A 27,509-nucleotide genomic window follows, 5' to 3' on the forward strand; every position below is an offset into this window, starting at 1 on the left:
ATTCCCACACAATAGAGTAGTGACACCTCTTGAAAAGACTTAAACATAACACTTGACTGTCTATCCCACCGATCCATACCAGGCCTGCCATACCTTATCAAATTTCTTTCTACACCCTCTAGCCTGGTATGTAGATTTATAAAAGGGCATCAAGTTATTCACCAACGTCTTCCAAAATGTGAGCCCTCGGATCTTTCCATTTAAGTAATATGGCCTTTTTAGCATAAAACAGCAGAATAATGAGCAATGTTCTCAAAGCCCTGGTCTGGACCACCTCCTCCACCAATCCCAACAGACATACCCTTATAGTTAAAGGAATGGAGGTTGTGAGAAGGTCCAAAACACAAGATAGGACCTCCTCCCAATATCTTCTGATGTGCGGGCAGTGCCAGAAAACGTGGCTAGCATCAGCTGGGGAAAATGTACATCTCCAACATTCCGCTGAGGCTGTCCCAAAAATCTTTGTCAAACTGGCTGGAGTATAGTAGCTCCTATGGAGGAATTTAAATTGAATCAGTCTGTCTCTGGCTGATACCAGATGCCGAAACGGTTGATTCCACACCTCATCCCAATCCTCTTCCTGCAACTCTGAAACCTCTGCTTCCCATCTACTTCTGGATTTAGCCACTGCCTTAGGTGTGTTTTTGAAAAACTCTTTGTATGATTTGGAGAGGGGTTTTTCTAGAACCTCCTCCGATAACATAGATTCGAGAGTTGATGGAAGCGATTCCACTTTGCGGTCCCTGAATTGTAACTGATATGCGTGTCTAAGTTGTAAGTAACAGAATAGGTATGTATTTTCCAAGTTGTGTCTCGACTTCAACTGGGGAAACGTCAGAAGGTCACCATAAGAGGTTATGTCTCCTAATGTCTTAACTCCCTTTACTGTCCATATCATAGGGTCAGGTAGCTTATAGAAATGCTGCAGCGTAGGGTTCATCCACAGTGGGGTCATGGGCAAAAAAACCTGAAAGCTAGGAGATGCTAGGTGAACCGCCGTTTCCCACGCTTTAATCGTGGCCTTCATAGTAGTTGTTAATGGTAATTCAGATTTAAGACCCCTAAATAGTGCCATAGGCAAGCTTTCATACGACCCCAAGTGAGCCGCCTCCAACACTCATCCATAGTTAACCATCTATGGGCAAAAACCATTTGCCCTGCCAGATAGTACTTGTGCCAATCTGGGAGTGCTAATCCCCCCATCTCCCGGTTCCTGAAGTACCTTAAGCCCAACCCTGGGGGGTTTGGGGGCCCATAAAAAGGAGCCCACTATTCCATCCAATTGTTTTAAATACGATTTTGTAATCCACACTGGTGCGTGTCTCAAAAAGTATAGAATTACCCGGAGGACCTTCATTTTGAGTAGACTGATCCTGCCTATCAGAGACAGTGGGAGTCTAGTCCACGCCTGAGTTTTTTGTTTAAGGAAAGTCACCAGTGGGAGCAAATTAAGGGACATGTAGTCATTTATATTTGCTGTAACCTTTACCCCCAGGTATTGACGATTGTAATGGTAGATCTGGATCCACCCCACTTTTTGCTTTAACATCTAACGGGAGGATTGAGGATTTGCTCCAGTTAACCTGTAACCCCGAGAACCTGGCAAACTCATCCAAGATTTCCAGTACTACCCTCAGCGAGTTCCCTGGATCTTCAAGAAACAGGAGCATGTCGTCAGTGTATAATGCTAATGTTTCATGAATAGTACCCACTTTGATATCCTGAACCCTCCCGGAGGCACACAAGGCGATAGCCAGGGGGCCCATCACCAGGGCAAAAAGGAAAGGGGACAGTGGATAGCCCTGTCTGGTACCCCTACCAACTGCAAAAAAAGGAGACACTGCCTTACCCATGCGTATAGCCACCTTGGGGTTCTTGTATAGCATGGAGATCTATTTCCGAAAGTGTGGTTCGAATCCCATGACCTCCAGTACCTTACTCATGAATTGCCAATCTACAGAGTCAAATGCCTTTGCTATATCTATGGATACCACAATTCTAGACTCAGAGTCTGTGGGGGGAGCTGTAAATGTGTGAACAGTCTCCTGAGGTTGGTGTCTGTCGATTTACCTGGCATGAAACCAGTTTGGTCTATATTAACTATTGTCTAGATAACCTGGGCAAGTCTGGTTGCTAATAATTTGGTTAGAATTTTAAGGTCTGTATTCAGGAGGGCAATGGGGCGTTAGGATGCACAGTCAGTCAGGTCCTTCCCTGGTTTCAGCAAAAGAATCATATATGCTTCCAACATAGAATCCGGTAAGGAGGAGCGTTCTAGACAGTAAATGATAAAAAAAAGTCCACAAACTCCTGCATGATAAGTGTCGGATCACTAACCATCACTCCCCCTTGTCTTTAATAACCAGAATGTGAGCCATCAGAGGATGATCCGCCACCAGCATAGCCAGGAGTTTCCCATTCTTGTCCCCCTCGGCAAAGACCCTGTGCATATTCTGAGAATCTTCTGTCTTTGTCAGTCCTTTGACCACCAGTGACAGGTGCCGTCTAACCTCCAGAAGGGATCCATACAAGGCCCCCGATGGGGACTCCGCATGTGCCTTGGCACATTCTCTTTTTTCTCATTATTGTATTCCTCATTCTCATTAACACGAGCAGTCTTAATGGCCGATATGCATTCCCCTCTGGCAACAGCCTTGAAGGCATCCCAGATCACTGGGGGTTCTGCCGTGTCAACATTTGAAGCCCAATACATCTGGATAACCTCCTCTAGCTGAGCAGCAACATGTTCATGCTGCAACCAGCTAGGGGATAGACGCTAACCCCCTCTCTCCCCCCCGACCAGAAGGCCAGAGTGAGTAACAGAGGATTGTGATCCGACAGACCCCCTGCCAGGTAATTAATACTCACCACATACGGCATCATAAGGTTATTGCCAAATGCTAGGTCTATTCTCGCTGAGGAGCCATGGGCTGTTGATAAGTGAGAGAAGCATCGATCCGATGGATGCTTCCACCTCCATAACTCCACCACTCCAGCCACTGAGGCCCAGCCCCGCAGGTCAGCAGAGCTCACCCTGGTTGGATTGGAAGAGTCCAGTGCCACGTCCAGCACAGCGTTGAAGTCTCCCAGCACAATCAGGGGTAAATGTATGTATTGAGCCAGCCTAGTCAACGTGTCATACAGAATTTGAACCTGGAAAGGAGGAGGCATGTACACGTTAATTATCAATATACGACTGTTAAAGATATCATGATTACTGTTGCATACCTGCCCCCTGGATCCGTGATTACTTGGTGGATAGTACACGGAACCGACCTACTTATAAGAATGGAGATTCCCCTCGCAAACGTGGAATATGTGGAGTGAACAGCTTTTTGGATCCACTGTTTGCGCAATGCCATAACTCTACTTCCCTCTAAATGGGTTTCCTGTAGAACAATTAGGTGTGGCTTATAATGTTTAAATAGTGAAAAATCAAGGCCCTTTTGAATTTGTTGTTGAGGCCCCTGACATTCCAGGACACTATATTAACTTTATCTGTCATGACCTTCACGGTCCTTGGGACCAGTATTATGGAGCGTCAGGGGACCTACCTGTTCCCTCCCAGCGGTGTTATCGCCCCTCAGTGACAGTACTAGATTCTTACACCAGACAAAAGGTACAAATACCTGGGCTGTGACAGTTAAAACATCCCCCTGCTATTATACCAGAAAAAAGTCTCCAACTAAACACAAAAACAGTGCCGGTATGTAGCTTCATCCCAAAAAACAACAAAAAACTTCCTGTGAGGTCCGGTCGTTGCAATCAACAGTTCTGCAGCACTGTGTCGAATCCGCATGTACTCTCATTGCTCCAGTTCATGAACAATTGGAGCATCCGAAGAAAAGATTAAAGAAAAATGTAACTATGCCCGATTAAGGAGAGAAGCAATCCTCTATGAACAGATAGACCCACCGCCACTACAGTATGTGTTGCAGACATCTGTGGGTACATAGTATGCTCCACTGGAGGCCCTCCTCAGCTTGCATTAGTGATTGGTTGTTTAAATTATGTCATACTCTCACGGTCTTTTCTGCTGGGGGTCCTCCCAGGGTACGGTTCCCCCGTCCATCCATCTACAATCACTACTTCTTCTTACCCTTCTTTCCCTGTAAATCTCGGAGACTTAAATATGTCTGTGAGACCTTCCAACTCATTCAACCATATGTAGTCTCATTGGCCTGTTCACATTACTCCGCGGACATACAAAGGCTGGGAAATAGAACAGGAGCCTAGGAACAAAGCACAACAGGTGCAACTGTAAATCCGGGTGTGCTTGGCCCTTGGTCCAAGACGATTCAGGAGAGTTCCTTGTCTAGCCAGTCACTTCCCTCCCCAGGGTCTTCAAAGAATTTCATGCTGCCCCTGAATTGGATCCTGAGCTTGCTCGGGTACAGCATACTGTATTGGATCTCCTTGCCCTTCAGTCACTTGTGGATATCATTGAATGACCGACATTGCTGTTGCGTAGCCACCGAGAAGTCTGGGAAAAACATTACCCTGGTGTTTCGTCCTTAAGCTCTGGCAGTTGTCTGGACATGGCCAGGATCATATCACGGTCTCTATAGTTCAGGAACAGAACTAACAAGGGCCTAGGGAAGGCTCCTGGCGGTCTGTGACCTGTGGGTACTCTGTGTGCTCTTTTCACAATGTAGATGGGGGTAAATCTTCCAGCGACAGTAATTGTTTGAAAAAAGCCTCAGAAAACAAGACTGGCTTGTCCCCTTCTGCTCCCTCAGGCAGGCCCACCACCCTGATGTTGTTCCTCCTCTCTCTGTCTTCAGCATCAATTGCTCTGCACTGAAGGGAGAGCACCATATCTTTTAGCTCAGCTAGATTTTTTTTTTTAAATATATTTTATTGGATTTCACAAAGGTTACAGCAAGTGAAACAGAGGCATATGTCACAAAGTAGCCAGATATTAAGTTAACAGTTAACTCTTAATAGACAAAGATGCATCTTATAAAACACACTATGATGAATACGTGTATATACTGTGTTGGCAGTTACATGAGAAAGAGGAGAAAAGTTCTTAAGTTTTGAGTAAGGATTACATTGCGGATGTCGAGGCCCATATTGACAATTCTGTTTTATTTTGAGACATTATTGGCTATGTCCTATAGCGGTTGGTTTATTGCAGCCAATATACGTGACGTGAGTTGTTAATTTTATGTTTAATTGTAATTATTATTTAATTTTAGTTTTATTTTTAATCTTAAGGTTTATTATTGTTTTGTATAGTTACCGACCTGGTCAGCTCTACTCCCGCCTCTGGGCACCCCTATAGGGAGCTATCTGTGCCCAGTGGGGGGGTATAAGTACAGGTAGGACCGTATCGCGTTGGTTCTGGATAAATAAGATAAACAGGAAGCTGCGACGACTCCTGGTAGTATGGAGTGACCTCAGGTGTGTCGCTCATGCTGTGGGGAATATAGTGATGGGTAGGAGGGGAAAGGAGGGGAGGGGGGACGGAGGTTTATGGTATATCAAGTATTGATTCTGGTATCTATTCAGGTAGTTATGTGTTCATGTTCTCTTCTGATCCAGTGTGTGGGAAACTCGTTGTAGGTATGGGGGCTTGGGATGATTTAAAGTGGGACCAGCATGCCCAAATATTCATATATTTGGATGGCGTGTCAGATGATTGGTGGATGAGCTTTTCCATTTCAGCTATTCTATCGACTCTCTGAATCCATTCTAGAGTAGTGGGGGGGATATGTTTCTCCAGTGAACAGGAATACATAAATTTGCAGCGTTGATGAGATGAAGAACCAGGGATTTCTTGTATGTATGTTGTGGAAGTGAGGTGTGATGGAGTAAGTATTGAGCCGGAGTGAAGTCCGGGGAATACGTTGTTATTTGGGTAATTAAGCGATGAATTTCGGTCCAATAGGTTTGAATAAGAGGGCATTCCCACCATATGTGTAGTAGTGTGCCTATTGAAGTATTGCAGCGCCAGCAGAGTGGAGGAAGGTTCGGATGGAATTTGTGGATCCTGTCAGGAGTCCTGTACCATTTCGTAAAGATTTTGTAACGATTTTCCTGTGTTGAGATATTGAGTGATCCTTTATGTATATGATTAAGAATATGGTACCAATCTTCTGTGGTGAGATCTATATCAAGATCCCATTCCCATTGTCTAACTAAGATGTCAGTTTTGATGTCGTTGGAGGGGAATAGTAGCGTATAGATGGAGGATATAAGGTGTCGCTGGGGTTCTGGACTGTTGCAAAGGATTTCAAAAGGTTCAAGTTCCCTGTGTATGCCTGCTACGGGTTTGAGGCTATTAATGAAGTGGCGTATTTGTAGGTATTTGTAGAAAGGGATGTGATAGTCCGGAAATTTGCTAGTCATGGCTTGGAACGTCAGGAGAGTTCCCTGCTGGAACAATTGATGCAGTTGTAGTCGGGGTCTGTCTGGGTCTGTCACAGGAAGGTGGAGGTGTATTCCTGGGCCAAAGTCTGGATTATTTTCCAGAGGTGTCATGGGTCCAGGTGTGGGTTTCAATTGAAGTGGTTTGCAAGCCGCTTTAAAGTTTGTTAAAGTGGAGTTGATGAGTGGATTTAATGTGGCTCCCTTAGGAATTTTGGTATGATTAATCCATGGTAAGAGTTTTATCGGAATTGGGGTGAATGCATTTTCTATATGTACCCAGTCTTTGTTTGTACTGTTAACATGCCAGTCGACGATCCTGGAAAGGTGGCAAACCCAGTAATATTTTTGTACGTCTGGTATGTGTAATCCTCCCTGGAGTTTGGGATTCGTTAGTCTGTTCCAATTCAGTCTGGGTTGTTTGGAGGACCATACAAAGTTCCTACACAGCCTCTTGAGTGTACAGAAGAAGCTCGGAGGAATCTGTATGGGTATGGTTTGGAATAAATAAAGCAATCTGGGTAGCAGATTCATTTTTAGGATGGCTGTCCTTCCGAACAAAGAAAATGGCCCTGAAGTCCAATTTAGTAGGTCTGTCTGAATGGTTTGTAAAATAGGTAGAAAGTTTAGTTTATAGATGTCCGTCAATTTCGAGGGTATTTTAATACCTAAGTACGTGATTGCGTGGGGTTCCCACCCAAATGGAAAGTTTTGTTTGCATTGTGTGACTATCTCGTTTGGTAAAGAGACGTTCAGGGCCTTGGATTTAGAGAAGTTTATTTGTAGGTTGGAAAGGGATTTGAAAGTTGAGAAGTCTTTGAGGAGGTTGGGGATGGTAGTAGTCGGTTCTGTGAGGAATAGTAGGATGTCGTCCGCATAGGCTGCTACTTTAAATTGTTTGTTATTAATTTCCACCCCTCTAATGTTGGGGTTCTCCCTAAGTTTGCGGAGTAAAGGTTCCATAGTGAGAATAAAAATCAAAGGGGATAAGGGACATCCCTGACGTGTACCATTGGACACGGAGAAGGCGTCCGACAGGTGGCCATTCACCCTCAATTTAGCCGTGGGTGAGGAATATAGAGCCATAATCATTTGGATTAGTTGTAGTGGTAGGCCTATGGAGTGTAGGGTTGCTTCCATAAAATCCCACGCCACCCTGTCGAACGCCTTCTCCGCATCCAGGGACAGAAAGAAGCCGCGGGTGTCAGATGTGGTTAGCCAATGGTGGATGTTTAAGGCTTTGGTGGTGTTGTCTCGGGCCTCCCTACCGGGAACAAAACCTACCTGTTCTGTGGAAATTAGTTTGGGGATTAGCGGTAAGAGACGGTTGGCGATGGCTTTCGCAAACAATTTAACGTCTACATTGAGTAGGGAGATTGGGCGGTAGTTGGAGACCATGGTCACGTCTTTACCTGGTTTAGGGATGAGGGTGATGTGCGCTTCTAACATGTCTTTGGTTGCTGTACTAGAAGGTGAGAGGCTATTAAATGCCTTAACTAAGGGTGGGATAAGTGTGTCAGGGAAGGATTTATAATATCCCACTGTAAGTCCGTCAGGACCGGGACTTTTGCCTGGTTTCATCTGCTTTAAGGCCAGTGTGATCTCCTCCGATGTTAATGGCGAGTCTAGGGATTCGGATTCTTCTGTCGTGAGGGGTGTGGGGGCATGTTGGGCAAGGAACGTTTTAATCGTCTCCTGTCTGTCCTCCGGGGTACTGGTCACTTGAGGGGGGCGCAAGTTGTATAGACCCGTGAAGTACTGAACAAATTGTCTTGCTATGTCTTCAGAAGAGGCAAAGGGTGTACCAGAAGGGTCTTTAATTGTATGTATGGTGTGGGCTGCTCTCTTGGCCTGTAGTGCTCGTGCTAGAAGCTTCCCTGACTTGTTGCCAAATTCATAGAAATATTTTCGTTGCAACGTGTATTGGCGCTTAATCCCTATATGTAGTTCCTCCAGTAGTTCATTTCTAGCTTGTGTCAGTTCTGTAAGTGCCTCAGAGGCTAAGGATTTTTTGTGGCTTTGTTCCAAGTGGGTAATGCGTTTAGTCAGTTCTTCCAGTTTAGCTTTTCTGAGTTTGTTTCGTTGTGCAGCTACCGAAATGAGTGTGCCTCTAATAACGCATTTATGAGCAGCCCATACTACCTCTGGTGAAGTGTCCCCCGTTCCGTTTTCAGTGAAGTAGTTGGTGAGTTGTTGGGAGACCGTGTTTGATATTTCAGTGTCAGTAAGTAGGGAGTTATCTAGTCGCCATATTGGAGAACGAATCTTTGTGGTGGGCAAGTGTAGGGTTAGGGTTATGGGATTGTGATCTGATAAGACTCTCGGTTCAATAGTAGTTTTCTTGAGTAATGGTAAATCGCCTTGGGAAATAAAGAAATAATCGATTCGCGAATATTTAGAGTGTGGTGGGGAGTAAAAGGTGAAATCCTTACCATTAGGGTGCATTGTACGCCAGGTGTCGTGTAGCAGTAGGTTACTGAGTTGTGTTTTTATGGCTCGGAGGGCTCTGTAGGTGAGAGAAGAGTGACCATTAGAGGTGTCTAGCGTAGGGTTTAAAGGGACATTGAAGTCTCCTCCGATAATGAGTGTACCGGAGCTGAAAGTCGTAAGTAATTGGAGCGTGTTGCGGAAAAAGGAGACTTGACGCGCATTTGGGGTGTATAGGTTAGCTATAGTGTATGGCTTCTCATGTATGGTGCCTTTTAAGAAAAGGTATCGTCCGAGTGGGTCCCTGAGTATGTCAGATATTATAAACGGGCAATTCTTAGAAATGAGAATGCAAACTCCTTTAGATTTGGCATCATTATTAGATGCATAATATATTGTTGGGAAGTGTTTGTCTTGCAATTTGGGGATTGCGTCTGTTCTGAAATGTGTTTCTTGGATCAGTGCGATATGGGTCTTGGATTTATGTAGCGAGGAGAGTAAGAGTGAACGTTGAGTATTTAGTCCGCATGCATTTATGGATTTGAGATTCAGAGAGGCGGGAGATCGCGTCTCCTCGTTTGATGTTGGATTGGGGTCCATGGCCTCCGTCAGGGTCGGGAGAGGGAGGGTGAGATGGGAAAGCTACCAATACAACAACTAACGAAACAAAAAAAAAAAAAAAAGAAAAAGTACCCGAAGAGTCAACGGGGATAAATGACTATCCCGTTTTCTCAAGTCTGGAAATAGAATCGGTAGGTTACAGCGCGGGGGTAGCGCGTGGCCTGTGAATTACAGGCTAGTAAACTACACCGTTACTGTGTGGGGGTTGGCGTAAACCTTACACGAGAGAGTTGGCGAATGTGTGTGAGAGGTGTGCAACCTGCCATCTCTTGACCATGGGGATGAGTGATAGGAGGGGTGCAGAGTGGGCCCAAGGGGCTCGTGTATAGGTCTAAAATCAATGAGTGTGAGGGAGAAGGCAGAGATGATGTCATGCCTATTGCCTTAGCGCCCGTTCAAATTAGTGGGTACCGTAGGAACGTAGTCCTTAATATCATGCTTACTATTTATATTCGTACTACTGGAGGCGCCCCAACGCCCGTGTAGAGGCGTGGAAGAAACTCCAGGGCGCGACATGAAAAATCTCATGCAGCCCAGTAACTAATTTAAATGGACTTGGATCCTACGACCTGGGCATGTATACTTAACACAGCTACACATGGCTTAACTTAACTTCGATATACATGTGGCAAACCATAACTAAACAGCAGAAAGTCAACATTTGATAGTAATGCTCACGGAGAAGTGCCCAAGGGGTGTACCTGTAAGTGAAGATCTATCGTAGATACCTGCTAGATAAAACTGAGAAAAATGATAGTGATAATGACACAGAAATTGGTATAGTTTACCCCATATATCTTTGGCTTCACTTATCTCCTGAAAAAAAAAAAAAAACAAAAAAAAACAAAAATGCAAGAGGGATGTCGCATAAGTCAGAATGCCGCAGACATGTGGATTTGGAGAACGCTGGCGAGGATAGGGGGGGTAGTCACAGTTATGTGAGGAGGGTATTAAAATACCTCAATGTTCCGAGTGTTAGCTGTGATGCGAAGTCCCAGGTCGGTTACAGGTTCCATCTTCAGTGCCGCGAAATCCAGATACTGTCAGCTGATTGTTCCGGCCGCAAGAAGTGGAAGTGGTATATGACTGCAGCAGGAGGGTCCTGGAGCGATCGTCCGTGTGGGGCCGGACTACATGTGGGTCATCTTGGTGTGTTGACGTCATCGGGTGATTATTGCCGTGGTGCTCCGATAGGTGTGATGCGATGGATGCAGGTGTTGGTCGCTGATTAGACATCTGCATATGAGGTAGTGCGCCAATGAGGCAGGTACAAAGGTCGGGTGGTGTTATTACCTTAGGCATTGATTCCGATCATTGAGCTTGAGGAGACAGGTTCCGGAATGTGTGCTGGCTTGAGTGAAAAAGAACTTCCGCGGCTTGAATGATAGCAGGCACGCATTTCCGGTAGAAGCGCGTGGAGCAGTATGGGGATTGTAGGCTGCCTTTCTGATGTTTAAACTCTGAGATCCGAGGGGGGGCCGCCGGGGATCGCTCTAAATCCTAGCAGTGGAAGCTCAGCTAGATTTACCCCCTGAGAGTGAGAAGTGTCCTCCACATCAGAGACTCTTGATTCCACTGTGGAGAGCTGCCCCCTGATCTTATCTAAATCGTGCCTTATCAGAGTACATTCGGATGATAAATGGTCAATCCTTCCCATAATGTCCGACTTACTGGCATTTATGGCCTCTAGAATAGGTCTGATTATAGCATCCGTATCCATAGCCCCCAGTGTTTCCTCCGCTTGTTCAGCGTCTGCTCCCAGCTCCACGGCAGCCCTCTCCATCGCCATTATCACTGTTCTCTGTTTGGCGAACTTTGCTGAGCTCCGTACAGTCAAGATGGCAGGGCAGAGTCTCTCTCCCCTTCCTTCGTGGAGCGTGTTTGGCGCTGTTCTTTGGCAGCCTTCTTCTGCTTCTTGGAAGCTGAGGAATGCATCGCTTTGTTCCAGGCAGTTTCCCTGTAAGATGATGTTTGTGGAAATTCTGAATAAGTGCTCCTATATTTCCACCAAATATGCAAGAGGGTACCAACTTCTGACAAACAGCATTAGCATATATGAGTTTGGGCACTGCCACGTTGAGTTTGTAGCAAATATTTGATGCATCCTATGGGGAGTTCTATACCGAGTTACTAATTTATCATTTTGTTTCTATATGATGCTTGCCATACGTAATTTGTGTGTAAAAAGAAAACATTTAACAATATATTTTTCCATTTGAGAAACACTCAGTTCCCTTTCCCATTCCTTTAGGTAATATACTTACTCATTGTTGCTTACAGAGCAGTTTACTATACAGAAAAGAAGTGGTACAAGGAGGGACTTCTTCTGAAATACTGAAATACATATATGCTCAAAAAGAGTAACTCGACGATGCAATGGGTTATGACTGACTCCAGTGTCAACAAAATTCTTATTCTGTAAGTATTGTGACCAAGCTCCTCTAGGTGGGTGTATGAGATTAAATGTGTTCCAATGTTTGTAAGTCCCGTCCTTGAAGGTATTAAAACATATAAGAGAACTCAGAATCCTGCCAACAAAAAAATGGCCTAAACTTACATGCTGGCAAAAATGCTGGCTTTCATTTTTAGGGATTAGTTGGCCATTAAATGTAAACATATATAATTTACCTGAGAATTGCTTCTATGATTTCACAACTATAGATGTAAAAGACACTACATTTGGGGGAGTGGCTTGGACTCCACCGAGATGGCGGTGTAATCCCGGAGCCCTGGCACTCTGGGGGCTAACAAAGCGTCTCACAGCAGCACAAGACACCGGACAATGAGCACTGTATGGCGGATTGCTTCCCCAACATCCCTGCACCATGCCCAGGAGATGGCAGGCGGAGCATTGCCCTAAAAAGCTGACGGCATACTTCACACAGCCGCCACAGCTTCATGGGCAAGATGACGCTGGCTCCTCGTTTACCCCGCAAACGGCTCTCAGACTTCCACAGAGACAAGATGATTCTGCATACAGGAATGCCTACATCTCTGGGGAGACTTCCCAGACCTCCCCACCCCTCAACAGGAGCCCAGCTAAAGCGCATTTCAGGATGGAAGATCCAGGGCTGAAGCAATGTGACGTAAGGTCTAATGCAGACTCACAGGAGGACACCAGAGAACTCCCTGACTCCATAGTCTCATTTCCCATGCTGAACCAGCCAGTTCTGGACACAAAATTAAAGGATATGCTTATCTCACTGAGAAGCACTATCTACACTGATATGATGGCATGTATGACGAAATTCAGCTCTTACCAGTCCTCGCTAACTACCACATGGCTGCAATACTAGCACAGATCAGAGGTTGGTTCCCTAACCAATCCACATCACTATGGGGCTTCATTGAACAAGCTCAAATACCAGGAGGCAGCTTACATGATTACATCCTGGCTTACCCTTATCTTACATCCAAACCCATAGCTTCCCCCGTCTTAGCAACTTTGAATTCTCGGAAAACTTTGGTGTCATCCAAATCTCTCTTAACCCCAACTATCCCCCCTGAGATAACCACAGCCACAATAGCATTTATAACCCCTGAATTGAATTTCAGCAGGTGGGAAACTCGGGGAATAAAATGGGTTTCGGACCTATATGCGGGCACAGTTATTAAGTCATTCGCAACTTTACAACTAGAATACAGCCTACTGGCATTTGAACAATTTAATTATGTTCGCGTAGCATCCTATCTCAAAAGCAATAATACCATCAAATATAGCTTATTCTGGCAGATACACACATATCTTACTACTAGAGAAAGTCGCAGAGGTGGCATTTCCCTATTCTACAACTTCCTCAATGACAAATCTATACTTGTGAAAACAAACTCTATGCTTGCCTGGGAAAGGGACTTTACTGCCTCCTTCACGAAAGAACAATGGCACAAAGCTCTACAACATACTCATTCAGCTACTAAATGCACCAATCTTTGGGAACTCTACCACAAGGTCAGCAAAGATGGTACCTGACACCATATAGGATCACCAAATTTGACCCCTCCACACCCCCTTTGTGTTGGAGGAATTGTACACAATCAGGTACCATCTTTCATATACTATGGACATGTGGGAGACTGGCTAAATTTTGGTCCAGTATATTCACAATCCTTCGCCAAGTTATAAGGCCTACCTATACAATTTTCCCCTTCCCTAGCCCTCCTAAATCTAGGCATTGAAGATATACCACCACCCCATAGGAAATGCACCACCCACATATTCCTAGTGGCTAAATTAGTGATACTCAGACTATGGAGATCCCCAAACCCCCCAGAGGTAGCAGAGGCCATCCGCACACTATCAGTCCACTACACTTATGAAAGTATGTTAGCGACAATAGAGGGAAAATACGCAGATTTCCTCCCCCACTGGCAATCATGGGTAGAATGGTATAATGTCTACAAGGCACAACAAGGCTAAAATAAACCTCATAAGCAACCAATCTGAGCTCATTAACATATATCTTGATCATCTCCAGTGGAGTCCCGAGCAATCGTACCCTATTTAGGATCCAAGTTCCTTCTTTTTTCTTTCTTAGATTCTATGGTTATTCCTTACCTGTTTTATTTTGAGTTAGAGTTACAAGCTCTCGGTGAATGTTTACTAACATAATAAAAACATGTTGAACCTTAGCTACAACAGGAGAAAATTAATGATTATATATCTCATCTGAAATGAATATTACGTTAAAAGGGGCCTGTAGGTGCTGTCCCTCCATCAGAGCACAGTAAGTTCCCATGGGGTGCCTGGGAGAGTGAGACGGCACCTCTCGCACTACAAATATAATTTGTTATGTACACCAATGTTAACATAGATCTGAAAGTTTATTATCTTTGGTCATTGATGTCAACTTTTGTAATGTTTAGTAATATATGGTAAATATTATTCACCTTTTGTATAATGACAAAATTGAATAAAAATTATTGATAAAAGACATTTGAGAATGAGGGCTACATTGTCGGCATTAACTACAGCAAATTCCATATAGCAAAAAGACAAATCTTTTGTTCTATTGAGACCCTTAGAGGTTGATTTACTAAAACTGGAGAGTGCATGGTAGAAAATCAGCTTCTAACTTGTTTAATTAAGCCAACCCCATAGTCTAACTTGATTTGAGTCAAACCAGTCTAGGATATGAACAAGATGTGACACTCTATAATTGTATTCTAAAGTAGGAAGGGATATTCCACCTTGGTCTTTTGACATTATGGGGATCTAATAATTACGTCTTGACTTCTTACCCTTCCAAAGATACCTCAATAGCAATGTTTTCAACTTAGAATACATAATACAGACATTGAGGCAAAATTAATTTTAAAAGCAACCCCTCCAAACCAAAAGTGTGGTAGTGAAAGCATTACACACTTGAGCAATACCCCCAGAATATCACAGTATGGACACCTTAGGCCATATGCAGTGAGATATTCAAGTAAAATCATATACACAGAATTCACACTTTTGTCTTAAACAACATATTTTTAAAACAAAAAATTTAATTATTCACCACTGGATAAAAAGCTGTATTTTTATATGTAAATTTTTTTGCTACAACTTGGTAAAAAAGTACTTTCCAACTAAGCTACATGTGCTAAACATTTTAAGTAGATCATTATGATGTATTAGCTATCCAGTTGGCCATTTTCTCGTTCAATGTTTTTATTAAAGTTTCAGTAGAAACATTACAGAAGATAAACAGTGTTAACCATACATTGGTTCAGTGGAAACAGGTTCATATGAATGTGTATAATTGGCAAAACTGTAGTAGTAAACATGTGGGAACAATGCAGTCTTTTCCAAGAGTTAAGCAGAAGGTGGAGTTATTGTCTAGCTCCCCCAGACACCCTGTGTGGGGACACACTGTGTCATTGGGGGAGGACAACTCGCCCGACCTGAGATGTCGGAAGTTTTCTTGGGATGAACGAGTGTATAGAAATGTGTGCGGTAAAGTGTAGACAAACAAATGTCCAAGTATGGACTAATGTGTGTTAGAAACATTAGAATAGCCAGCGTCAGTAAGCTAGGAGAAGGTTGTGCCCTTGTGGTGGAGCAGATCATTTAATCAGGCTAGGGATGAAATCCCAGAGAACCAGTAGACTAACATGTATGCTACAAATGTTGACTCGAATAATTAGTAAACATACTGTACACTTAAAGTTTAACAAAGCTGTAAGCCTGACCTGGCGATAAGTTTATCTTTAGAAAAGTGTAGTAGAATGTCAACTACCTACTGGAAAGGGGAGATAGGATATTTAGAAAAGAGAATAGGGTAAAGCGGGGAGGAGGAGAAGATTGGTAGGGAGGTAGAGTGAGGGAGAGTGGAGAGGGTGAGCCAGTTGGCCATTTTCTAAAGGAAATCCTTTCTCATTCCTTTGGCCAACAATTATTCTCCATATCTGGCTCTGGCTTTAGCTATAATGATGGTAATTAAAAATGTAATTATCAAAAGAAGAGTTATGAACTGACCACGATGTGCAAACTTGTAAGTGATCATGTGACCAGTGGAGCCGTACATATATCTGCACAGACAACGGAGAACAATACCCCAAAATCTAGGTTAAAATCTATCACTTAATAGCCTTTAACCCTGAGAGAGGCACTGAGGCACACAGTCCAGTCAATATACCCCCAAAACATCCCAATAGCACTAAAATTTAAAAATATATATTTTGTATGGTGGCCAACTAATGTCTATCTGAATCTTGTTTTTCTTTTGTTTCTCTTCATTTTTTTCACATCTTCACATTTGGATAAAGGTTGTTAAATACTTTGTAATGCTTTGTCTTTATTTTCCTTAATTTACCAAATGCAGTTTCATAAGACAGGAAACTACTTTTTGTATTGTCTGCTTTTATCCACTTTAAATCCAATGTATATTAACATTCATTAGAATATCATCTATCAAAAAAATAAATTAAAGCAATTTATCTGCAGTACACAGAATGTATGCTGTCAACATCTTTCCGATTAGGTTGATCTTTGACTGCACGCAAATGCAACAAAATACAGTGCATCACTCTTCCAGTGAAGGTTGTGAGCTGTTAGTAAGATACTATAAAACAATTAAGGCAGAGAGTTTCAGAATAAACTAATCTATGCAAAATATTCTGCTGGATCAGTAGCTATCATGGAAAACAAGGGCCAATTTAAGAGATGCTGACAACATAACAGACATTTAATGAATAAATTAGTACAATGCAAGTTTATAGAAAAAGGGTATTCTATTTTCAAGCTTGCATTCGTAATAACTCTATAGGGTCAGATAGTGTACACTAATGATATACACTACTGCATGTCATGGCATATTTCCAGAAACCATTTCCTTCAATGAGAATCAGCATGTCTGCACTTAAAATATATAAGTTTGAAGAGGCCATTACTACCATGACAATACATAATTAAGGTGTTAGCAATCCATAAGCACTGATGCTGTGTACTAAATCTTTTATACACTGACTTACACACTAGTCAGATAAGAGACATGGAAAGTTATCATACTTCAATATAACATTATAATTTTATTAGAGTAAACAAATAAGCTTCTACTCTGATTTTTTCACAGAACAAAATGGGGGCCTTACACAAATGCATACATGCATGTACGTGCGCTTATATAGAAATGTGTACACATTTGCCAACAATAGTATTGCATCAGTATTAAATAGACTTCAATGCAATGGCTACCCTATAAATGATATAAGTAAAAATTAATATGTACAGTAATCTATAAAGAGTGGATACTGCATTCTGAGTTTGTAAAAGCAAAGTCACTACAGAGACATTTAGCTGCAGTATACCATACAAAGAGTCCACATAGATGTTGTGATTGAGACACCAGGACCCCACCTATATTACACATTGTCCATAAAGGAAAATATTTTTTATTATTCGGGTAAGAAGGCTCTAGTGTGGTCTTAAAGTGGAGTTCCACCCACTTTTACAACTCTTCAGCATCCCTCACTAAACTGTGCACTGTAAACGAATTGGATATTTTTTTTTTTTTTCTCAGCACCTGCTGTATATCTGCTGTATTCATTTTTCACTTCCTCCTCCCTGGCCGTGGCCCATCGCATCATTTCCTGTTTGCAATGTCTTCTGGGAAGGGGTAGCAACTTCCTCTGACACTGCCGTTGCTATGGAAACCTGACCTGTTACACTGCTTGTGCTGCACTGAGCATGTGCGAGATCTGCAAGGATGAGATCCAGGAAGATACAGTCTGGCTTCAGATGCCCACACTTAAGATGGCCACGGCCTGCTGTAAGTTTATAAAATAACAAACTACTGCTATAAACTAACAAAACAGACCTTAGTTTACAGACTAACTTTACTAGAATACATTAAGCTTGTGTATTATAGGGGTATTTTTATTTAAAAACATCATTTCGGCCGGAACACCACTTTAACCATTTATAAATGCTTTACTGGGTCCAGTCCACATTCTGCAGCCTTTATGCAAAAATAATATTTTTCATTTTAATATTGTTTATTTAATTTGCTCTGTCTTTTTTGCAATGCATACATTTTCAGTAATTATTAAAACGTCACGTGGGACCTGGTTCAAGATCAGAGACAAAACTGTCCATTGTGAAGCCGGTAGGCAAAATTACAAGGGACCTATTTACTAATGGTATTGAGATTCCAAAACTGCATATACGTTCATTTTATTAAATTGTATCCAAATGGTGCTGTTCTTCTTTTGCTGCTGGGCCCCATAGAATTGACATACCCTGCTACAGCCAGTGGTGTATTTAGGTTTTGTGCTGCCCTAGGCCTGACAAACTTGTGCACCCCCTAATTTAAATATGACCAAACCCTTCCTGACAAGACCACACCCCTTCCCATTTAAGACCCGCCCTGACATCTGTAAACCACACCCCTTCCTCTTTAGGCTCCAGCTTTTGTAACATACATAGTGAGCCATAAGCTGGCCATATACTACACAATCTGATTGTACAGTCTCCTTTTGAGCTACCATCAAATGTGTAGTACAAGGGCCTGCCTGAATTGATACAGAGTGAATGTATGTTTAGCTATGTCCTTATATTACATGGTTTTTGGTAAATCTAAAGGAGAATGTCCAATCTGATTTTTTCAGTGTTGGGTCAGCTTTATGGAGATTGTACACTCTAATTGTATAATGTATGGTCATCAGAAAGGGAAGGATGGATAAATAGTGGGATGAATGGATGTATGGATGGAAGTAGGGGTGAATAAATGGAAGGATAGACAGATTTATGGATGGAGGAATGATTGAAAGAAGGGAAGGATGGATAGGGGGACAGATGTATGGAGGGATGTATGAAGTGTGAGTAGCTGTCGCGCACTGACCTGGTTATCTCTGGACCAGCTTCTTCCACCCACTGCAGAAATGGACTTTAGTTAACAACCCCAGACATGCCTCTCACACAGGGACTGATCGTCCTTGCTGGGGCTGCTGTGTCTCTTGGAGGTACACACCTGGTCACTGTTGGATTCCCTGGCCTGTCTGTTCTGTCAGTTAAGAGAGCTGGCTATAGCCGTAGCCATGGTCAGTGTGGGGAAGGCTGCAGGTGTGCTGAGTCCCCCAGGATGATGGAGGGGAGAGGGATCAGGACTTTACCATCACTCCCTGTCCTGGAAGATCTCAACAGGTGACCACAGGCTGGAAGACATCCTGGAAGATCCAGGAGAGATGGGTCAGGTATTATTCCTGGTAGACAGATGAGAGCCCATGTAGTATGGCAGCACATCCTAGAGCCAGGTCCGATATTCTTCTCCTATGAGGGGCACATACCCGATAGGAACCCCCTGATATCCAGGTCAGCCGTTTCAATGTCAGAAGAGGAGGACTGATGGAGGGGGTCCCAGGTAGGGATCAGTGAGGATCATCCACTGCGTACACAGCACAGCCCCCCTCCTCTTCCGTCCTTGGATCTCAGCATGACATTAAAGTGTAAGTTCACTGGATACCCTCCCCGTTTCCCCCAGTCCCACTGTGTACACAGCACAGGCCCCTCCTCTTCCGTCCTTGGATCTCAGCATGACATTAAAGTGTAAGTTCACTGGATACCCTCCCCATCCCCCCAGTGCATCTGTTCCAGTGTCCTGAGATTCCCCCACTGTCAAGATGCCACTTCACAAGTCCGGGGATTTGAAAACCCTGCTGCATCACCTACATTTGTAACTCTTAACAGAAGAGGCATTCTGATTGATCAGCATGTTCACATGGACAGCCTTGATCAATCAGATTCCGTCTAGCCCATCCTGTCAGCATGTGGGTGGTCCGCTCAGTGCTGGTGACACACACCACAACCAGTGGTTAGGGCATGTGGCCCAGTTGGTGCGTGTCATCCCTCTGGTGGGTGTCACCCGGGTGTGGTGTACACCCCCATAGCAACGCCACTGCTGGCGCTACATTAAAAGTGTAGCACAAGCCGGCGGTAAATATTTTTGTGCGAGACCTGGGAGGAGGCTGTTTATTTTGTGTGGGGGCAGCTTTTTTCCACCCCCTTGCAAAGTGCCACCCTAGGATTGGAGCTTCTCAGCCTGGGAAAAGATACAGCTTTGGCTACAGTTAAAGTTATACCTATGTCAGAAAACTGCAATTTGATTTAACCACTTTATTAATGGGCACTTTCACCCCCATCTTGTCCAGGCCAATTTTCAGTTTCCAGTGCTGTCGCACTTTGAACGATAATTGCGCATGCAACACTGTACCCATATGAAATTTTTATCATTTCTTTGAGACAGATAGAGCTTTCTTTTGGTAGTATTTATTAATCACGTGTTTTTTTTTTTTTTTTTTGTTTTTAAACAAATGAAAAAAGCATAACATTTTTTCTAGCAAATAAGTAACTTTTCTTCTTCACTGATGTGTCTGATGAAGCTGCACTGATGGGCACTGATAGGCTGCACTAATGGGCACTGATAGGCTGCACTGATGAGCACTGATGTTCACTGTTGAGACTACACTGATGGGCACTGATGGGCTCTGATAGGCATTGATGAAACCACACTGATGGGAACTGATGAGGCTGCACTGATGTGGTGACTCTGATGAGCACTGATAGGTGGCACTAATGGGCAATGATAGGTTGCACTGATGGGCACTGATAGATGGCACTTAAGAACACTGATATGCAACACTGATGGGCACTGATATGCTGCACTGATGGGCACTGATAAGCTGCACTGATAGGCACTGATTGCCACTTATAGGCCTGCACTGATAATCAGGACACTGATGACCAGGGCCCTGATTATCAGTGTAAACAGTGTGCTGACAGCCTTGCCAGTTATCAGCACTCCTTTCCTCACACAGACACAGCTCATGAGGAAAAGCCTGCCTATAACCGGCAAGTCAATTTACACGTGATCAGCTGTGATTCGACACAGCTGATCACATGGTAAAGGGCCTCTGTGATTGGCCCTTTACCCCAATCTGTGATTAGCTGTGTTTGAAAGACACAACGGTCACAGAGCATGACTGTTGCATGCCACAGGAGGCATGCAGGGGACAGGGTTCTGGGAGGGTGTCTATGGACACCCTCAAATAATTATAGTACCATGCTGTAGCCATATTTTGTCTATAGCGCAGTACTAAAGTGGTTAAAAAATAAAGAAAAGTTTTGGAATGAAAAGTTTCTTAGACTCACTCACAAGTTAGGCCTGTCTTACATCTCTTTATATTAAGCAAATGGGTCAAACTGAGTTTTAAAAAGAAAGGAGATATTAATGCTTATTACTTATTGAGTATGGAGCTATTTATGAAAACCTGGACAAGAATGTAAAATGCATAGGGGAGATTCCAAAAACTGCTTAATGCATTCAACAAACGTCAATAGCAGCATATCCTGTATTTAAACCAGTGTAAATAAACAACTTACAAAAACCTGGACCTTAGTGACATACCTTTTAGCCAGGTGGAGTTGGAATCCTTTTTTCTCTAAAGAGTCCCTTTTAAGTTCTTTTTATACCTCTTTCTCTGTCCTTCTCCTCTTTTGAATCTCATTGTATTAGTCTTTTTTCACCAGTTTTGCTGGCTACCCAATTTTCTTTCTTTTGAAATACAAACTATTATTCTTGGTAACTTTAATGTCCTTGTCAATGCTAATGCTTCAGCCGCTTCTCAATTTCTCAGCTTAAAGCAGAACTACACTGCATCTGAACACCACAATGCAAAATGCTATTTTATTATTTTTTAATATTCAAAGCAAACTCACCCATCCATCCATGTCTCCATGCTTTACTTTGCTGAAGAAGCTTTTAAAAGCACCCCCAATTAGAGTTGGTCCGAACACCCCACGGTTCACGCTAGAATTCTCGAACATTGCAAAAGTTCAGACCCGAACGCCCTTAAAGTCTATGGCACCTGAACTTCAAAAATAAAGAGTGGCACGGTGTTTCGTGGCCCTAAAGTGGAAAAAGAGGGAACCCCCCTCACTATCTGAACTACACTCCAGGATCAGAGATGTTAAAAGAATGGAGTACCTGACGGCCTCTTTAAATGATACTCTTGATAAACATAATCGAGTATGGGAGCCCTGGGTCCTGTTGGAGACTCCTGTGACCTGATGCTCTGCATTTCTTGATTACCTTTGGTTGGCACCCCCCTGGGTGGTTCCGGACTTTGTGGACGGGTGGTTGTCCTCTCTCCTTCTCTCTTCCTCTCTACTTTCTTACTTTCTCAACCTTATCACTATTTCTTTCTCCTCTTTCATATGTATGTACTTCTTTATATAGGGTAAAAATGGATGTACTATTTGAGTTAAATGTTGATTCTGCATACATCCATTGGTTGTAAACTATGCATGTTTGCATTGAAATGTACCATCGACCAAATGTTTGTTGACTAGCCAGAAGTACCTGTAATACTACAAAATGTATTTCCTGTACCCTATGCTGAAAATTTCTTTATTTTCTTAAAAAATTAATAAAAATTGTCAGTTATAAAAAAAAAATAAAAAGTGCCTATTTTGAAGGCTTGTATGCAAGTTATTGGTCATTAAAAGGGTATGAGGGCCCGGGTACTGCCCTGGGGGACATGTACCAATGCAAAAAAAGGCAGTGATTTTAATGTTGCTTAAAGTGAAACAATAAAAATGAAAAATTCCTTTATATATAATGCATGGGTGGGCCCCAATAGCCTGCCTTTAACCACTTGCCGACCTCGCTATAGCCAAATGATGCTACAGCACTGCCGGCTAGTTCTGGGAGGCCATCATATGATGGCCTCCTGTGCTTGCGCTTTTCGCATGCCCTCTGGAGCGCGAATAGGGAAGTGTCCATGATGGCTGGGTCCGCGGGACCCAGTGCATCACAGATCGGGGTAAAGGGACAATCACAGCGGCCCTTTATCACGTGATCGCTCCGTCCAATGATGGAATGACCAGTTGTCAACAAACGGGATCATGCCCGTTTCAGCTCGCACTGCTGTGGTGTTTCTCTCTCCTTTCCTCACACACTGTATCAGTGTGAGAAGAGGACAGAGAAACACTGCAGCAGCGTGAGCTGGCACAATCCTGAGTGCCAACAGTACTCATCAGTGTCACATCAGTGCCTCTACAGTGCCAACAGTGCTCATCAGTGCCACATCAGTGCCCCTATAGTGCCAACAGTGCTCCTCAGTGCCACAGCAAACTTTGTGTAAAAAAAATGCATTTTATTTTCTTTCCACATTTTTCAAACACGTAGAAAAAATTACATGTTCAAAAGACTCATAATGCATCATAGAATATACATTTGGGTGTTTGCTTTCCAAAAATGGGGTCATTTTGTGGGCGTATCCATTGTCCTGGGGCAAGAGTGCCTTGCATGGTGCTCTCTGCATGTTGGGCCTCTCTATGTGGCTAGGCTGTGAAAAAGTCTCACACATGTGGTATCAACATACTCAGGAGTAGTAGCAGAATGTGTTCTGGGTTGTAGTTGCAAGTATGCATATGCCATGTGAGAGAAATAACCTATTAATATGACAATTTTGTGAGGAAAAAAAATCTTAATTTTGCAAAGAATTGTGGGAAAAAATTACAACTTCAAAAACTTACCATGCCTCTTACTAAATACCTTGGAATGTCTACTTTCCAAAAAGGGGCCATCAGTACATCAGGTGTAATGAGGTAATGATCAATTTTCTATTATTGGCACCATAGCTTGTAGACTCTATAACCTTCACAAAGACCAAATAATATACACTGATTTGGGTTAGTTTTACCAAAGAAATGTAGCAGTATAAATCTTGATCAACATTAATGAAGAAAACCTACTAATTTGCAAAATTTGATACCAGAAATGAAGAAAAATGTTTAGTATTTTTTTATAGCGTAAAAAATAAAAAACCCAGTGGTGATTAAAAACCACCAAAAGAAAGCTCTATTTATGTGAAAAAATTTAATTTGGGTACAATGTTGCATGACTGAGTAATTGTCATTCAAAGTATGAGAGCGCTCAAACTTGGCCTGGTTAAGAAGGGGGAATAAGTGCCCAGGGGGCAAGTGGTTAAAGTGGAGCATCTGTATCGTGTGTAGAACCTGTTGCAGCAAAACTGACATTTATAAAGAAAAAAATGACATTTAAAGTGATTTTCCCTGCAAGCTTTCTTTATTTTGTAAACAACGGCTTGGGGAATCAGTCCATATGACGAGGCCACAATTTAGCGCACTGGGAACAAGATTAGAAATTTTTGGGATAAATTCTGGTGTCTCTTTGGTAGACTTTGGATGTTAATAACACATTTCTGCCCCATAGTGAGCAAGCCTTATGTGGAGAAGCCAAATTATAGTACACTCAGGCCAAGATTAACACTTTTTTTTTTTTAGAAAAAGTCTGGTGTCTCTTTCGCAGACTTTGGAAAGACTTTGGATAGAAGTAACAGGTGCGGAAAAATTAGGCTTTGGGTTTTAGTGGTACCTTCACACCATAACCCTATAGAGGTACTCTTGAAAAAAAATCTGTTTATTTTTCTTAACAAACCAAAAAAACAATGTCCAACAATAACCTCAAAAGAGAAGTTTCAAAATAAATTTACAAAACTAATTTTGAAATAGCTTTATTCTCTCACCTCGCAATCTTCTTCCTTCTTTTCTACTCCTCCTATATTTAATACATTATTATACCTTATTGCGATAATAATATAATTAAACACCAATAATAAAAATGAAAATCCAAAATGTCATGAAAAAGTTCTTTAACGGTATCCACAACATTTGCCACCTTGTAGTGTGTGATCTTTGAACTATCATCTCCACCATAAGCAGAGTGCTCGCTTACCAACTTGCACTGAACTCCTATAACAGAAGGTCAGTGACACTTGTGGCTTAATACCCAGCCAGAGCCTTTGACCATCCGAGGAACCTCTTTGGGTGCAAGAAACCACCTTTCGGGTGACGTTATCATAGGAGATCCCCAGAATACAAAAGGCTCGCCATAGAATAAAATCCGTAAAAAATGTATTTAGAGCATATAAAATATTGCACTTACATCAAGAAGAATATAAGTTCACATTAGAAACAAACAAGCTGGCCAGCCAGACAACAGGAACCCATCCTTCTGGGATTTGAGAAGCGCAGTGACGTCAGCAGATCGCTCCATCCTACGTGTTCCATTAAAAGATGATGTCGTCATCGGGCGGCATGATGAGTCACCACATTAAATACATTACATGTCAACCACGCGTTAGTCCAAGCCTCAGGCAGCCAATCTAACAAAGAAGCCAATCTAAAATGTGTCTCCCACATAAACAATCAAACAGTAAGCTGCAGCCCCAAATACTGCAATGGAAAATAAATGAACCGAATAACCACTCCCTAGTAGCATCACAGGGGTAATTAAAAAAATGAGCACCGTGATAATGTCCTCAAACTTTACAAAAATAGATTTCCTCATTTATGTATATAAATCAGAGCAAATGGAAGTGCCATATTTTCCCTTAATAGGGTCACAACTATGGATTCATCCAGGTCGACACCTCGTGGCCAAAAAATATTATAGCATTAAAAAAGAAAGAATAGAATAAACAACAGGCATACTGATAGCATTCTAATCTGGTTCTAATTAAACAAACAGCAGGAAGTGCCATACTGTACTTCACATAGTAAAGTGACAAGATTAAAAATCACCTAAAATGACATCAAGTGGCAAAAAGCAATGTGACATAAAAAAAATAGATTTAACCAGTAGAAAATGCCCTGACTGTATTATTGGGGTCACATGTCATAAAAGATCAGTTTAATTATCAACAAGTGGCAAAAAATTCTCAAAACCAGAAGTTTTAAGTATTAATATGGAGTTACACCCAATAGCCCTCAAGAAAAATCGCCTAATAGGTAAAATTGTAAAATGGCAAAAAATACCGTAGAGGGTGTTTAAACAATTTCTAAAGGATATTAGTGCTACCCCTTCCCCTAAATGGTAGTCCTAAAACATATATGTAACACCATAATTAAGCAACCAAATTTCAACCACAGGAAATACCTTGACTCTTTTAACCACTTGCCGACCAGCCGCCATCATTATACTGCAATAAGGTGGCACAATCCGGCAAATTGCCGTAGCTGTACGCCGGCTCGGGATCTCGCTTTTGTGGGAGCCAATCAGTGGTTCCGGCGGACTCGATGTCCACCGGCCACCCGCGATCATTCCCGCAGTGACAGAACAGAGATCAGCCTGTGTAAACAAGGTAGATTTCTGTTCTGACAGCTTAGCAGAAAGACAGGATCTGTGTGTTTTCCCAGTCACATAGTCCCCCATATAGTTAGAAAACACCTGCAGGGAACACATTTAACCCCTTGATCGCCCCTGGCATTAGCCCCTTCCCTGCCAGTGTCATTATTACAATAACAGTGCATATTTTTAGCACTGATTACTGTAATAATGTCACTGGTTCACAAAAAAGTGTCAAAATGTCAGTTAGGTGTCCGATCTGTAAGCCGCAATGTCACAGTTCTGTTAAAAATCACTGATCACAGCCATTACTAGTAAAAAAAAATAATAATAAAAATGCCATAAATCTATTCCCTATTTTGTAGACGTTATGACATTTGCACAAACCAACCAATACACGCTTAATGCAATTTTATTTACCAAAAATATGTGGAAGAATACATATCGGTCTAAACTGATGAAGAAATTATTTTTTTTACAATTTTTTGGGGGGATATTTATTATAGCAAAAAGTTAAAATATATATATTTTTTTTTCAAAATTTACGCTATTATTTTGTCTATAGCACAAAAAATAAAAAACACAGAGGTGATCAAGTACCACCAAAAGAAAGCTCTATTGTTGGGGAAAAAAAGGACATCAATTTTGTTTGGGTACAGTGTCACACGACCATGCAATTGTCAGTTAAAGAGATGCAGTGCCGTATCGCAAAAAATGGCCTGGATAATTTTTTGGGGGATTTTTATTATAGCAAAAAGTTAAAATATATGTTTTTTTCAAAACTGACGCTCTTATTTTGTTTATAGCGCAAAAAATAAAAAAATGCAGAGGTGATCAAATACCACCAAAAGAAAGCTCTATTGGTGGGAAAAAAAGGACATCAATTTTGTTTGGGTACAGTGTCGCACGACCGTGCAATTGTCAGTTAAAGAGACGCAGTGCCGTATCAGATCCGAGGTTACAAAATAAAGATCACAGTAAGAATAAATTGATGTCTAAAATATTGGAATTAGGAATTGTCTATAAATGCATTCACGTTCGTATCCACGTTCAAACCATAGGGAACATTTGATTTAACTCTGTGTACCCATGACATCTCGAGTTTCGAGAGCTCCCTAACTAGAGAACTCCCTCTCTAATGAGGATGATATTTATCAATATCCAAAAATATGGTATTCAAGGGGTCTCTATTGTGTATAATGTTTAGTTACAGCATGGTATTTAAAACCTTTTCTAATGTTGTTAATATGTTCATTAAGCCTCACCTGTAAGGCTCGCTTGGTCCTGCCTATGTATTGGTGGTGCATTGCTTCAGCCAATTAGGGCCCTAGAATGCACTGTGCAAGCAATTCGCCAGCTGCGCTACATGGATGCTTTTAACCCCTTTTTAACCCCTTCTAGTGGGTTAAAAGCATCCCGCTCCCGCCCGAATGGCGGCGTCAAAGCGCCACTATAGCA

Source organism: Aquarana catesbeiana, linkage group LG03, assembly GCF_042186555.1.
Source record: "Aquarana catesbeiana isolate 2022-GZ linkage group LG03, ASM4218655v1, whole genome shotgun sequence".
NCBI lineage: Eukaryota > Metazoa > Chordata > Amphibia > Anura > Ranidae > Aquarana > Aquarana catesbeiana.